This window comes from Drosophila mojavensis, unplaced genomic scaffold (assembly GCF_018153725.1).
Source record: "Drosophila mojavensis isolate 15081-1352.22 unplaced genomic scaffold, ASM1815372v1 contig_136, whole genome shotgun sequence".
Taxonomy (NCBI): domain Eukaryota; kingdom Metazoa; phylum Arthropoda; class Insecta; order Diptera; family Drosophilidae; genus Drosophila; species Drosophila mojavensis.
This window is the reverse complement of record NW_025318667.1, coordinates 10,390,497-10,406,509: the sequence shown is the minus strand read 5'-3', so window position 1 is coordinate 10,406,509 and position 16,013 is coordinate 10,390,497. Positions and strand designations below refer to the sequence as shown.

The following is a 16,013-nucleotide window of genomic DNA, read 5'->3' as shown; positions in this document are numbered from 1 at the left end:
GAGCCACTGTGCATTCGTAAGCTAACAGTGCCATTTTGAGCTAACATTAACATTGAGTGCGTTCGGACAGAGACATAACAGTTAATTTGAGTGCAAACATTGCGCAAGTGAAGTTCACATGGCACAGCACATTAACAGTTTTCTGTTATGAAAAAACCCACTCAACAACTTTTGGTGCTGCTGTTGCTGCTGCCGCGCTGCTGCTTCGCTGCTGGTTTGCTGCTGGTTTTGTTTTGCTGCGAGCAGTGGTTTCAGTTTGTTTTGTGCGCGCGTTCCGGACGGTAGTGATTGCCGTATGTCATCGTCGTCGTCGTCGCCGTCGTTATTGCCGTCGCCGCCGTCGTCGTTGGCATAGTCGTAGAGTTCGTGCGAAAACACAGCCAAAGCGTAGCTGGTAAAAACGTTGTATGTCTTTTGGTGTGCTGTATATCTTTGCTGCTGGCGCGTCGATCGGCAGCGTTCAGCGGGCAGAGCGCGCAATGATCTTTCAATATTTTTGTTGTTCTTTTTTTTCTGTTTCGAGTGCTTGTGTGTGTGAGCGTGCATGCATGAATATTTGTATGAAATGAAATGAAATGAAAACGCATGTGCAATAAACGCAATGCTGCCGCGTCGATAAGAAAACAAATGTTATTTATAATTATTAACAATGGATATCAATTTATTTACATTCCTATACGAATTTTAAATAAGTGTGTGCGTGTGTGTGGATATGGGTGTTTGTCTGTTGATGTGTGTATGTGGGACCGAGCAAAGCTAAAACGAAAGAATTGCATGTGAAAACGAGTTCTTGCAACCAGTCCACAAACAGAGCCAAAAGAAAAGGGTTCACAAAAAGCCACAGCCACAGCAGAAACAACAGCAGCAGCATATAAAGAAGAAGAAGAACTCCCATTAAACAAACGCTGACTGCGCTGCCGCAGCTGCTGCCGCCGCTGGCTTTGGCTTTGGCTTGGCGCGCTGATCGTTTATGGGCCTCGCTCACACGGCGCTCTCCGTTTGCGCTCTCGCTCTCTTTTGCTCGCGTTTCTACCTGCGGCAGGTGTGCGTGAGCGTGAGAGAGCGAGCGAGTGAGTGAGTGAGTGGTATTTTATGCGAACGACAGCACAAAGCGCAGTGGCAGATCAAAGTGACGTTAGCATTTGTTTTACTTTGCGTTCTATTGCTCATCATCTTCTCAATGTATGAAGAATGCATGAATGTGTGTATGAGTGTGTGTGTGCCTGTGTGTGTTTGTTTCTACCCGCCTCTTTAACTCACACGCCCCGTTTGATGTTGTCCATTGCAGGCACCAACAAAATGTTTGAGAAAATGTTCAATAAATTAAATTGACAATTTAGTAATAGAAAATAAATAGCGAAGCAAAACTCTTGCGGAATATTCAAAATAAATGCCAAAACATAATAATAAAAACAAAAACATTGATATTAAAAGTAAAACTGAAAATTAAAACAAGCTCAAGCGCAACTTCGAGGCTTAACGTGACAGACGACAGGCCACAACAACAACAGCCAGAAAAAGAAAAGCAAGAGGAAGAGCAACAGCAACTGCCGCAAATGCAGCAGCGATCGTTGGCGTCGTCGCTGCGGCGCGTCAACAAAAAAACAGCAGCAGCAGCACCATCGCCACCACCAAAACGAAGAATGAAAAAATCATCATCTACAACAACAACAACAACAGCAGCAGCAACGGCAAGAGCTAGAAGAGACGGAACCGGAGCCGGAGCCAGAGCGGCAGTAGCTTGGCTCAAAATGCTGCCGCTGTCGACGCCGCCGCCTCTGTTAATGTCGCTGCTACTGCTCGGCATTGCTGCATTTAGCTTGGACAGCTGCTCATGTTACGCGGGTAAGTTCTGTCTTCTGCATGTTCTCCCCCTCCCCTTCCCAATCGCCCAAGCCCTCTTGGCATGCATATATATTTTGTCTTCCACTTATTCTGCTTCGCTTTATGTTGTTTTTACTTGATTCGGTTTTTTTTTTCTGTTTCGTCTGTTTTTCGGTATTTTATGTTGCTCGAAAACAAGTACAAAACAAACAGCCCGTGGGAATTTGTGGGTAATTCAAAGCGTAGCAGGAAATTAGGCAAAACAGGGCGACACAGCAGAAAGAGTAGCAGAAGTAGAAGCATAAATAGCAGCAGCAGTAGCAGCAGCAACAGTAGTAGGAGGGAGTGAGCATTTACAGTTTAGTAGCAGAATAGCTCAACGCATTCGATCTGCAGTGTTGATTGTTGTTTTGTTTAACTTTCTTGGCGTTGTTTCTATTTCTGTTTCTGTTTTTGTTTTTGTTTTTGTTATCAAAGTAAAACAAATAAATTGACCCAAAAATCTCAAAACCGCAAGCGTCGGACGACACACTTTCAATTTACACATGACCAAATGAACTACTACGGTAATGCTGTACTACAGTAAATAATCAAGAGAGGCGATGAATTTGTTGTCAAAGTTTTTGGGCACAGTGAAAGAATTTCTAGGAAATTAACTAAAATATTCATTTGACTCTTGGCAAATTTGCATCTCTGTCTGTCAATATACATATATGGTTCATGCTATCGAGCATTGACTGTAGTTATATTTGCAAAGGCTTTTAGTGATAAAAAGGAAATGTAACACCTTTTCGCTGATATTTTCACAGAATCCAGAAACAAAAAACGACTGCTTCAAGTATCTCTCCTCTCTGTCTCTGTGTGAGAGTGTGTGTGTGTGTGTGTGTAAATAGTAGTTGCATGACAGCACAAAAGTTAGACCAGTTCACATGAAACAGAAAGAGAGAGAGAGGGAGGGGCAGAGTTGGAAGTGTCCGATAAGAAAATAGAATAAATAAAAGTTTAGCTTTGATTCAATTCAACTTAGATTACTCATGTCTAAGGTTTAAGAAAAATGAGTAAACCAAATATTGAATGAAGAAGAAATAGAAAACTTCTTCAAGCACATTTTTCGGTGTCTTATGTATTTTTTTTTAATTATAGACCAAAGGAATGTTTATTTGAAGGGAAAAGTCTGGGCTGCAATAAAAGTAATAAAGTTTTATAGAAAAATAATATGAATAAAAAATGAATTTAAAAAAAAAATAAATAAATAAAAATAAAATAATAAAAAAATATTAATAGATTAATTAAATACCAACAATTTAAAATTATTATTAAAAAAATAATAATAATAATAACCTGAAAATTAAATTAAAAAATAAATAATTGAATAAAAGAAAATAATACTAAATAATTGAATGAATAAAAAAAAAAATAATAATAATAATTAAAATATTTTTATTTGACGAGAAACTGATTTTTCATATAACTGAAGTTCAGTCTATAACAATGGAAAATATATTTGTGTTATAAATGCTATAATAATTCAATTATATAATTCGATCTCAACTACTTTTTTAAATCAATCGAACGTAAATCCGTTGAATTGATAATTGAATTCCTTTATGTCAGCGAGCTTTTTGTCAGCCACTGGCTAATGCGTTTAAATTTTTTGAAAACAAATGTCGAAATCAATTGTAAAAGTTGTTGCCAATGTGTGAGAACTTTTTTGTTGCTATCAACTGAGTTAAAACAAAACAAGTAAAAAAAACGTTGCAGACGGGCATTACCGACTGCAGAATACTCATTTACACCCACAATGGGCGTAGACATATACGCCGTATTTGGTTGACTTTTGGACTGTTAATCCGAGTCGATATTGCAACTCAACTCTCTAGCATATTTTCTGAGATAAAGGAAAATGTTTTTTTTTGGGATAAATTTGAGAATCTATATTCGTATACCCAAGTGTAAGTGCCAAATTTCATGAGGACGGACATTGCACAAAAACCAATATACTCCTTCCATTAGCGTGAATGAGTGTGAAAAGAGGAGGCGAAGATGGCTTGTGGCAGCTGTTCAATTATCGCAGGCCTCACTGTACCTGTTACCTGACTAATTAAGCGATGTCAACTGTAAATTGAAATAATTTGTTTACCTACAGCTTGCTGTTGTTTTTTGTCTTGTTGTTTTTGCTTTTTTCTTTTTGTTTCATTTTCTGGACTTGGTATAAAATCCGTCATTTTGGATTAATGCTGAAATTAACCGTAACATTTGCTTATTAATTATAATGCAATAAATTATTCGATTCGCTATCATTATTGTCATTAATTTCAATTTGAAAAGTGTAAATGTTGTTTTATTTTTTTGTGTTTTTGTTGTTGATTGAAAATTATTAAATATTCTGGTATATTTGATCTGAAACGCTAACGGTGCTTTAAATAATTTATCTGAATTAATCAAAGTACATGAGATATACACTTGTTGTTGTTGTTGTTCATTTCGTTTTTAATTGGCATATCATTTCTTTTAATGTAATTTCTGTCATTTAATTATTTGTTACACTTTCGAGCTCTATATATATATATTTTTTTTTTTTTTCATAAGGGAAAAACTGGCTATTATTTTGTTAACCCTCATTAACAGTTACATTGTCTTTGTACTGTGATATTTTAGCGTTTCATTTCGTTTTTTTGCATTGCCTCATTTGCCGATATTATTTTTGGTTTTATATATCATATATCATATCTCACTTATGTCAAGCGTTTCGTGCCATTGCATGTTGTTCTATTCCAGTTTGTTTTGAGTTCTGCTATAATTTTCTTCAGTTCAATTTATGACTAAATATGTGCTCCAATTCACGATATTCCATATTATATTTAATGCAATTTGTGTACCTGATTATATGATTCTGCATTTAGTGTATTGCTTTTATCTCAGCTGCGTGTTCCATTCCACTTTGTTTCTATTATATCTTTTCGATTTTTTTTCATTCTGCAATGCAAGTCGTTGTTTACATATAATACTTCTACTTAATCTGTATATGTGTTCCATTCCACAATGTTCCACATTATTTTTGCAATAATATTTATCTGCATATAACATATATACACGACATATGTACTAAGTACACAGAATTATATGCTAAATTCGTTCCATTCCACAATGTTCCACATTGTGCTGCAAAGCAATACATAAACCTCTCTCTGTGGCTGAGGTAGGTACAATTTTAAAAGTTAGATGCAATATGATTATGATTTCGTGGTCATGTGCTACATGTGTTTCATTCCACAATGTCCCACGCATAATTTTCCATTAAATTTAATGCTATTATGTTGCCATTCCATTGCAGATCAGTTCCGAAAGTATTTGCTTTCAACTTGTCTGTGCCATAATAAATAAAAACCATTTCTAATTTGTCTGAAAGCGCTTCATGGGCCAATAACAAATAATTATTTATTAATGCTCGTAATTGCTTCGTCAAAATCTAAGTATCAAATAATTAACGCAATTAAATATCCAAATTTAGACATTTGCAATGACATACACAGAGAAATGTAGATATATTTGTGTGTGTGTGTGTTTGTGTGTGTCTTGTTGTTGTTGTTATTGTTGTTTGCTGAATTTGTAGCCAAATAGCAAATAACCAAAACATCGCATACTGCAAACAAGTTAATTAACATGGTAAGTGTGTACATAATTTGAATATGCTATTCACACTCGCAACTATCAACAGAGCTTCGACATAATCCCCATATGCTCGACTAGAAGATATGCTAGAGAAAGAGTAAAAGAAATAAGATGAACATTCTACATTCTACGTATGTATCTTGTAGTATTTATATAACTATGGAACTGTTGAAAATATAAAGTATATGTATATAACCCTATTCCTATAAAAATATTAAAACTTTAGAACTCTATATTCATATAGTTCTTTAAAATCTATAATACTTAAAATAAATATTATAAAAATATTTTCATATTTCAAGATATGCGTCGTCATATTGTTATCTAAAACAAAAACAAAAAAATATGTGTATATAAAATTTGATATCTTATTGTAAGAGGACAATAATAAGAGATTAATGAGAACAGTACTATGGTTAATTATCAGTAGATATACATTTATCGATACAAAATCCTATGATACTATCCATCATTGTCAGGATTGGATGCATCACATAAACATTTGCGTGACATGTTGACGTATATTTTAGAAAAAAGATTATAAGATCGTCTTAATTGGTATTATAAATCTTGTCCATATTCACAATGCGAATCGCTTTATTCATTTTGCATCTTCATTATACCCTGAACCCATTTTCAATGGGAAATCAGGGTATAATGGTTTTGTTGAAATGTATGTAACAGGGAGAAGGAGGCGTGGCAGACCCCACAAAGTATATATATTCTTGATCAGGGTGACGAGCTGAGTTGATTTGGCCCTGTCCGTCTGTCTGTCCGTCTGTCCGTCTGTCCGTCTGTCCGTATGTATGAACGCGTCGATTTCAGAAGATATAAGAGCTAGAGACTTCAAATTTTTTTTTAAAATGTCCGTAATTACAGCGCGCATATCAAGTTTATCATTAAAAATCGATAACTCATCTCGATCTTTTTTTATCGATAAAAAACCTTATCGAAACCCAGTTATAAAATTATATCTTCTACACCTTTATTGCTAGAGACTCCAAATTTTTAATGTATGCCTATATGCAATTTATACAATTTCGGTTTTTGTTAAAATTTACCCCCCACCTCTAAATTCTCCCCCTCACCCTCACTTTTGTAAAAAGCGTATTTCAAATACTAGAGACTTGTGCATTGGCAATTACATGCATATCCATGTTATAATCATAATCTGAAAGTTTCATGAAGATCGTACGTCCATAAAAAAAGTTATTAAACAATTAAGTTCTCATAGTAAGCGCACACTGCAGCCCATGCGTGTTTATGCGTGGTTGCTTGTGTGTGTATGTGTTTGTGTATGTGTGTGTGTATGTGTGTGTGTATGCGTTTGTGTATGTATGGCTGTGTGTGTGTATGTGTGTCTGTATGCGTGTGTGTGTATGTATGCCTGTGTTTGCGTACGTGTGTGTGTGTGTGCGTGTTTCTTGTGTAAGCTGAAAGTCGCGAAAAAGTATTGAAATATCTATTGCTCCAAGGGTTCAGGGGATCTCGTAGTCGAGCAGTCTCGACTAGAGCTTTCTTACTTGTTTTCTTTTATCATTGTTCCCAAGAACCTTGGGAATTCAAAATATGCAGCGTCGACACTTTTTTGCATGCATGTTTATATTTATATTATGTATATTGTTTTACGCGCTTTATAAATTCAATACATGCTCACCACAGATTAAGATGGGCATATACGTTTTGCAATTTCAATATCTATATAAACTGCAGAAAATTTGAGATTGAGCTGATTCTTTATTTATTTGGAGTTTGGAATCCATCAAGAGATGGAACTACAAATGATATAGTATATGAGCTTTGGACGGGTATTATGCAGTCGATCATGATATCATGATATTTTAGCATTTTTATCAGGTCTGTGATTTCTTTAGGAATTTCACAGTAATTATTTACAGAGTCGCAAATGACGCCGTTGTTTGTTCTTGGTCGATGGAAACTGCTGAATCGGGTCGAGTCAAGTCGAGCCGAGTCGAGCAAAGGTTTCCCATTTCCCGTCTAGTCTGTAATTCTAGTTGGCGATTCGCAAAAGTCAAGCCAGAGTCGAGCCACCTGTTTGGGAACTCTTTTACTCTTTCACTATTGTTGTTTCCTTTCTTGGCTTCAGCTTCTTTGTTTCTTTGGTTCCACCAGTTCCAGTTCCAGCTCCAGCTCCAGCTCATATTGGAGTTCTTTCTTTGCTTTCGTAACTGACCCGGCACAAAAGGCAGCGCAGCGCAGCGCGAATTTGTTTGTGCAGCTGTTTTGCTCGCACTTTCTTTGTCATATTCTGTGATTTCTGTTTTCTGTTTTCTGTTTTTATTTTTTTAATTTGTATTTCAGTTGCTGTTGTTTTGTTTTATTATTTTTCTTGCTCACAGACAGCCAAAGCAACTACTCAAATTACATGGCACACAAAACCAAGAAAAAAAAAATAATTTAAATAAAAGAAATAAAAAAAAAGTTTTTTTTTTTTTTTTTTTAGAGAGTTAAGGGTCAAAGTTATAACTGCTGCTGTGCAATCCTTTATTGAAAGTACAAATATATAGCAGAGAATCATTATTCAAATATATCAATTAAAATATATATGTATAAAATCAACAGAAACTGTAAGAAAAATCTAAAAATAAATCAAATGAAAATATTTTCGATTTCATTAATATGTTGTATATAAAATTGCATTATTTAATTTGATATGCTGCTCTTTCGATATGGTTTAAGAGTCTCTGAACGTGCGCGATTCCTTGCATGCCCTGTCAATACTTATAAAAGGTATATGGGATCTAGAATTAATTTAAATATTAATATTTTAGTATTATGGGACTTCTTCATCAACATTTTGTAATCCATATTTAATCGATAGCTTATAATGTATTTGAAATTTTTAGTAAATCATCTGGAAAATCTTTCAAGTGGAAAACGTTTATATATTTAACCAATTTGTGTGCTTAACGAATTTTGAAGAATTTCGCAACCACTAAAATGCCGTTCGACCGACAGTCTACAAAGTTGATTATTGGTTTTAGTTAATGCTCACAATCTGAATGCGCCAGCAAAATTTGTATTGCTTGCCATACCCTAACATGAATTCTATGTTGATTTTGTAATACGTTTTGCGAAATGGGGTAGTTTTTTGCCCGATAATATCGATTGTAAATTGATGTGATTCTGACGGAGTTTTTTACTTGGCAGCACGCAAAAAACTGACTTATAATCTGATGCTCATTTTGCTATGAAAAAATAGGTAACAGGTAAAAAAATTGAGAAAAAAATAGAAGAGAAGAGAAGGGAAAAAGAGAATGAAGAAGTCGGAAGTTTTCTGTTAGGTTATATCCGTCAGTAGTACCAAAAATTCGTATTATGCTAGGCGTGATATAACACAACAATCTAAACCAAATAATCGATTATTATCGATAGTCATAAATTGTGACGAGCTATCGAAAGTTATCGATTAACTATAGCTTTGAGTCAGTTATTAATGGATTAACATTATCACTACCCCGCCTCTTTTGTACAACTGTTACATACCTGCACACGCAGTCAGTATACCCTATAGTTCGCACCTTTAATGGGCATATTATATTACCCTTGGTTGTATTGAGGCTTGTACAAGAGGTCAGTGTATATATATCTTCGACTAGGTCTGTGCATGATTTTAAACAGATTTTTGCATTTCACTTTGTGTGTGTAAGTGTGTGTGTGTGTCTGCGGGGGCTTATGGGGTTAACTGTGTCAAGAGCAAAACTTTTGCCAAAGTTTCCCTGGTCTTTTGCCATTTTTGACTGACAGAAAACCACAAAATGAAGATTCTGCCTCCCACACACGCACACACACACACACACACACACACATAAATGTCGAGAGCCTATCCTGCTCCATCTTGTGCGTGCCACAACAATATCTCTATTCCAGTTGCATTCAAACTGTGCAGCATTTGCTAGTTTGAAATGCATTGGTTTTTAAGCCCATAATCGCATTTGTTGTGGATTCCAAAAGCTCAACGTATTGTGCAAATATTCTATTTGTTTGCTCTCTCATACTCTACCCATCTCTCTCGCTCTCCCTCTCTCTCTCTCGCTGTCTCACTGTCTCGCTCATTGCCTGTTTCTATATAGCCTGCGTTTTGGGCATATTTGAAATGCATATTTAACGCCGCGACCAAAATGTTGGCCAGCCGCGTTTTTGTGCGTTTTTAACGCTCGTCTTGTTGTTTGCTTATTTGGCTCATTAGATAAATCAAATTTCGGTTTTATCCATTGTTTTGGGAGCATTGTTTTATTGCGCACCAAATTGATTGACCCACAAAAATGCAAACGTAACAAAGGCACAGTGGGAACAATATGCAAAAAAGTGCATTAAATTCAAGCAAGCAAGAAATAGAAAATAAATCGATTTTATGAAATGTTTTAAGCAATTCCCATCGATTGCTGCTCATGATTATTTCTCATAGAGCAAGTTGTCTGTTATCGATAAGTTATCGCCTTAGCTGCTTTGATTCTTATTGCTGTTTTTTCATAGTTCGCGGCAACAACTTATCGATAATTTGATTAAAATAATTCGATCGCTGCTTCAGATCAATTTTGAGTTAGCTCACGCATGCAGATTACTGTTATCGATAAACGCATTAAATTGATTGATTGCAGAGGAACTTATCGATTGTTTTATTTGCGTTTCGCTCGATTCCTGTTTAGATTTTGTTATATATATTATATTAATGTTATCGATATACTAATAATTGGCTCAAATGATGTGTGTTTCAGATTGTAATCGATTAATCTGCTCGATAAACTTTTAGTCAACTTGAGCACTTTGTGATCGATTACATTGTAGCTTATCGATTGTCTACATTGATGTAATATAACCCATCAATTGTTATCGATTATTCTCTTGGCTTATTTTTAGCCAATTTTTGAACTGGCTTTGCGATTCAGCTATGCTCCTGCCCAACGTATCAATAAATCTTCATAATGTGCTATAAATACATATAGCTGTGATTTTCTGCCCCATTTAACCGGCAGTGCGTCCCACTGTGCGCGGCCATAAAAATTCCGTTGCATTATTCTAATGCGTTTCTATTGACAATATAATCGCGGTGCACATTTCATGCAGCATCAGTAGCCTCATCAGCAGCATCAGCAACAGCATCATCATCATCATCATCATCATCATCAGCAGCAGCAGCAGCATAAATAACAACTATAACAATAACACTAACAATTATTCGATTTGATACCCAGTTGGCCAGTGTTTCTGGGCTCGAAATATGCAAAGTGCTTTCGCACAACAATAGGCCAATGCGGCAATAGCCCAAAAATCAGGCAGACGGGCATTCAACAATGTGCATTACAGAACGGGCCATGCAGCATGCAGCATGCAGCATGTGGCATGAGGCATGCAGCGTGTGGCAAGCAGCATGTGGTGTGTGGCATGCAATTTGCTTGGCTAGCCATTGCTCATCCAAACGGCCATTCCATTGATAGATGCTAGCAACAAATTCTGTTTATTTTTCTTATTGTTTTTATATATATTTTTATGTTTTTTTTTTTTTTTTTTTTATTTATTGAATTTTTTTTTATTTGGGCAAACGTTTTCCCGTTTCATTGCCAAATGTCTCGCAAATTTTCCACATTGATGGCCAGCGACTGCATGTTGCAAGTTAATGAGCTGTGCTGCTGCAGCTCCACTCAGCTAATTAAAAAAAAAAAAAAAAAAAGTAAAAAGAAAAAGATACAAAAAAAAAAAAAAATTGCAACATTTAAATGAAAACTCTCATCTCATTTTTTTCTGCGTTTCGAAAATAAAATATTCAATTGACTAGATAATCATATTAGTTGCAAGTTTATTATATACATACATATATTTAAATTCAATTATTGCATTTTATTTTTCTGGCTCAGTGAATTATGAAAAATGAACGAGAATAATTCAATTAAAACGCATTTAATTGAAATGCATTTTAATTGGATCATAAATCAAAACTAATTTGAGCATCATGCGTGGCATTTAGAATATATACATATACATATACATATACATATGTATATACATGTGTTTCATTCCATTGGTTTCACATTACTCAACATTAGAGTTGTCGACACTCAATGAAATTGTGATTTTCATTCCATTTGTCTCGCTTATTGCAACTGCGGTTGGCATTTAATTGATTAATGTGCATAGATTGCGTTTCATTCCATTCGTTTCACATTGTTCACTATTTGCAATTTATTTGCGTGCCAAATATGTTCGAGCCTATTCGTTTGACATATACTTTACATGCAGCCAGCCAAATGCGTTTCATTCCATTCGTTCCAAATGGTTGTTCTATTCCATGTGTATCGTGAAATCGCTAAGTCATGTGCGCGCACAAAACATGTTGCATATTATTTGCTTCTAGAATATGTTCCATTCCATTCGTTCCATGCTGTTTGTTTCACATATATAGCTCTCAGGGTACAAATGTTTCAGCCCATTCATGCCGTTTGCTTTTAGATTCTGTTAACATGATTTGTATCATTCCATTTGTTTCCCATGCTGCCAACGTGCGTTTCATTCCATTTCGCTGCAATTTATCTGTACTTAGAGCTGAAATTCCTGTGCCACATTCGAGCAGCGACACACAGCCTGTTCCATTGCATTGTTTTGTTTTATGTCAGTCGTTCCGCACAATTAAATTAAGCTCTGGTTAAAACCTTCCACAAATCTTTCCATTTAGCCAGCGCGAGACAGGGCTAATATTAAAAGCCAGCTCCGCCGGTGTGTGCGTGTGTGAATGCAAGAGTGTGTGTGCGTGCGTATGAGTGTGTGTGTGTGTGTGTGCGTGGACAGCTAATTTGCGCGAAAGCCCGCCGCTAACTAGAATAGAAAGGGTATTTCAACAATGGCAATGGAAACTGAATGAAAATAAATTGTAGCATATGTCCAGGCGTCATAAAGCACAATAACAAACCAAGCAGGGGAATGCGACAAAGAAACGCAACAAGGGGGCGTGCCGGGCTGCACGAGGCAGCAGTTAAAATGTTTGCCCGGACTAAAAAACAGACAAGAAAGACAGAAAAAAAAAAAAATGAAAACAAAAAAAAAGAAACGGCTGACCACAATGCTGCTGCTGCATGCCGCATGGGGCTAGTGCAGCGGCTGTTGCGAGCAGAGCAGCAAAAGACGAGATGAGACAATGCCGTCAACGTTGCGTCGATGTTGTTGTTGGTTGTTGGTTGTTGGTTGTTGTTGTTGTTGTTGCAGCTGAAGCCTCTAGTGATGGGCGCTGAGCACAAGGCGACGGCACGTTGTCAGAAAGCCGCAAGACTTGCGACGTCTACCAAATGCGGCGGGCTTCAGGTGTGGCAAATGGTAAGCTACAAACAGAAAAAAAGAGTGCAAACAGACAGAGAGAGAGAGAGCGAAAGAGAGGGGGAGTGAGAGAGAGAGAGAGAGAGAGAGAGGGGGAGGCAGAGAGCTATGGCTAGACATGGGTCACACAAAACGACAAAGTGAGCAACTTCAAATGCTAACTGGCTGCCCCAAGCTGCAGATAGCTATGCGTGTGTGTGTGTGTGTGTGTGTGTGTTGGCAACGTGCACAAGCATTGAAAATGGCGCTGCTTTTGCCATTGTTGTTGTTGTTGTTTTTTGTCGGGGTTTATTTAATATTTAAAAGCATCAACTAAAATATGCAAGACGCTGGCCAAGTAGCTGCGGGTGAAATGCAACAAAATGTGCAGCAATAACAAGAAGAAGAAGAACAAGTAGCAGAAGCCTGTGAGTGTGCGTGTGTGTGTGTGTGTGTGTGTGTGCCGGCAGGTAATAGAAGGTGTGCTCAGATTTCAGTCTATGTAAAGTTGATAAGGCGTGTGTAAAAGAATATAAAATATGTGCATAATAAAATTAGCCGAGCGCTGCAAATGATTGTGGAGAGTCACGGCCCGCCCCTGCCACAGCTCGCCGCCTATGCCTATGGGGCTGTGGCAACATGGGACACCTTGAAGGCGCTTCGAATGTCCACCAAAAGCCTGTCAGGCCGAGGGCGTGTCATAGTCCATAAATAAAATCCGAGTCCTGACCATAATAAAGTGCAGTATGCATGCTAAATGAGCCAACAGCTAGCTAAGCTGCTTGCTAAATGCAAGAAAACTAAGAGAAGTACTGAGAGAGAGGGTGAGAGAGAGAGACAGAGAGAGCGAGAGCGAGAGAGTGATATATAAAGCAAGGCAGAGTGCGGGAGCTTCAGCTTGAGCCAAATTAATTCCAAATATTTGCTTACACCGTGGACAATTTTTGAATTGAATCCACGTTTGACAGGCGCTTTGACAGGCAGTTAAAAGAACTAAAAAATAACAACAACAACAACAGTAACAACAGCGGAAACAACATAAAGCATGCTGTGTGCCTTAAACCTAATTGCGCGAATGCGAGTGCCAAACAGTTAGCAAAGTTGGCGCATTGCATGCTCGTTTATCTAACGAATATGGCCATAACGCAGCAGCAGCAGACAGACAGAGAGAGAGAGAGAGAGAGAGGGAGAGGGAGAGGGAGAGGGAGACAACTGCAATGTGAGTGACCGAACGAACGGCGGTCAGTTGTCAGCGGTCAGAGGTAACGAGGCCGGCCGTAGATAGCAGATACGCTGTTTGGGACATTCGCTGCATTCGCTGTGCATGGCTGCTACCTGCTAACAGCAGAGTTTGTAAACCAAACTCGAATCTAAAAATGTGCATGGGCCAACAGATACACAGTTAGACTGAGAGAGAGAGAGAGAGAGAGAGAGAGAGAGGGAGACAGGTAGCAGCAGCAGCAGCTGGAGGCCTCCTTCAGTTAGCAAGGTAAATGCCGACAGGGGCTGATGCGGCCCTGCGGCAGGCACTAGTGTGTGTGTGTGTGTGTGTGTGTGCGTGTGTGTGCGTGTGTAGCCCAGTCACAGCACAATGCATGCCAGCTGCACTGCCCGCGGCATGCCCTTTTTCACATATGCATCATTGCAGCTATAACAAAAAGCTATAACTAGCTATAGCTAGCCATAACTAGCCATTCAAGCCAACTTCACCAACTGAAATTGAGCTCGAATTGAAATATTTGAAAACCATTTGCATTTCCGTCCCACCTTTAGCTGCCAAAGTCCATTGATTATGGCCCAACTGTTCGGTAATTGATATGCGTTTTCCTTTTGCATTTAATGATTATGCAAAGTTGAAACGTGATTTTTAGGCAAAAAAAAAAAAAAAACAGAAGAAAAAACGTCTGTCTATTCTATTCTAAGTATTGGTATTGTCAGCTGACTTGTTTCCACTGGGCAGCCAATGGCCGGAAATGTCTAATGATAGACGCGACGCGGCGTTTTGTTGTAGCAGAGGCCGTGGAAATGTCGCCATACCGAAACAGCCAATGCACAAATGCACAGATGAAAACGCACAGACACACACACACACACACATATGTATATCTGCACATGTATCTGCACACACACAGTGGAGTTATGGCTTTAACTGTGACTGCGTCAATTTGCACCTGGAGTAAGCGACACACACACACGAAAGAGCATGCAAATATATACAATTACATGCATATATGTAAAGCTTTATAAATATATATAGACACATATAGATCTGTATTTATTTGTATAACCCTTGTACGTTTTTGAGATGAATCGATCACTGAAATTATTCCACTATCTCTCTTTCGCTCTCTCTCCTTCTCTTTCATTCTCTCTCCCTCTCTCATTCTCTCTCGTCTTCTCACTTTTTCTATGTCAATGTGTCTCTCCCTCTCTATCTATTTCGGACTCTGTCCCTTTCTATCTTTCTTGGTGTCGGTCTCTCACTCGCTCGGTATCAGTCTCTCTCTTCTTATATTAGCCTCCGTCTCACCCAGTCCTTGTCTTTTGTCTGTTGCGGTCTGTCTTTCTTTCTCTCTCTCTCTCTCTCTCTCTCTATCTCTCTCTCTCTATCTCTTTCTCTCTCTCTCTCTCTTTATCTCTCTCTCTCTCTATCTCTTTCTCTCTATCTCTCTTTCTCTCTCTCTGTCTCTCTATCTCTCTCTCTCTCTCTCTCTCTCTCTCTTTCTCCGGCGCTCTCGTTGTCACTGTCATCCCTTCTCTCTGCCTCTAGCTCTTCCTCTCCCACTCTTCTGTCCTTTTCTCCTGCTTTCTGTGTCTCTCTCTCGCCTCTCTCTCTGTCTTTACCCCAATGTCACTCCATGGCTCTACGTATTGTTTTTTTTCTCTTTAATGTTTCGGCCCATCGTTGTCTGCGCATTTCAATGAAATTCTTATGCAGTTTATGCAAATGTCATGAAAGAACACAAAAATTATAAATAATAAAAGTCAAGAAAAGAACATAATAATAAAGGAAAGGGTAAACGCAAAAGCTCAGGTGCGCGCTGTATGGCCAGATGAAGCGAGTGGCATGCCCCGGCCCAGTCCGGCCTTTGTTGCATTCTCATTTGGCCTTGATCGCAGCCAGTCACTCCGTCAGCTAGTCAATCAGTCAATCACGCAGTTTTATCTGTTTGCTTTTGGTGTCGCGTTCGCTGGCGGAGTGAACTGCCTGG

General features: G+C 38.0%; 1 long non-coding RNA gene across 1 annotated transcript; it reads left to right on the top strand.

Moving 5' to 3' along the window:
- Positions 1-227: 227 nt before the first annotated feature.
- Positions 228-1,597, top strand: LOC122757279. The gene is made up of 2 exons (XR_006357251.1): positions 228-405; positions 1,289-1,597. It is a non-coding gene; the product is annotated as an uncharacterized LOC122757279 (long non-coding RNA).
- Positions 1,598-16,013: the final 14,416 nt, after the last annotated feature.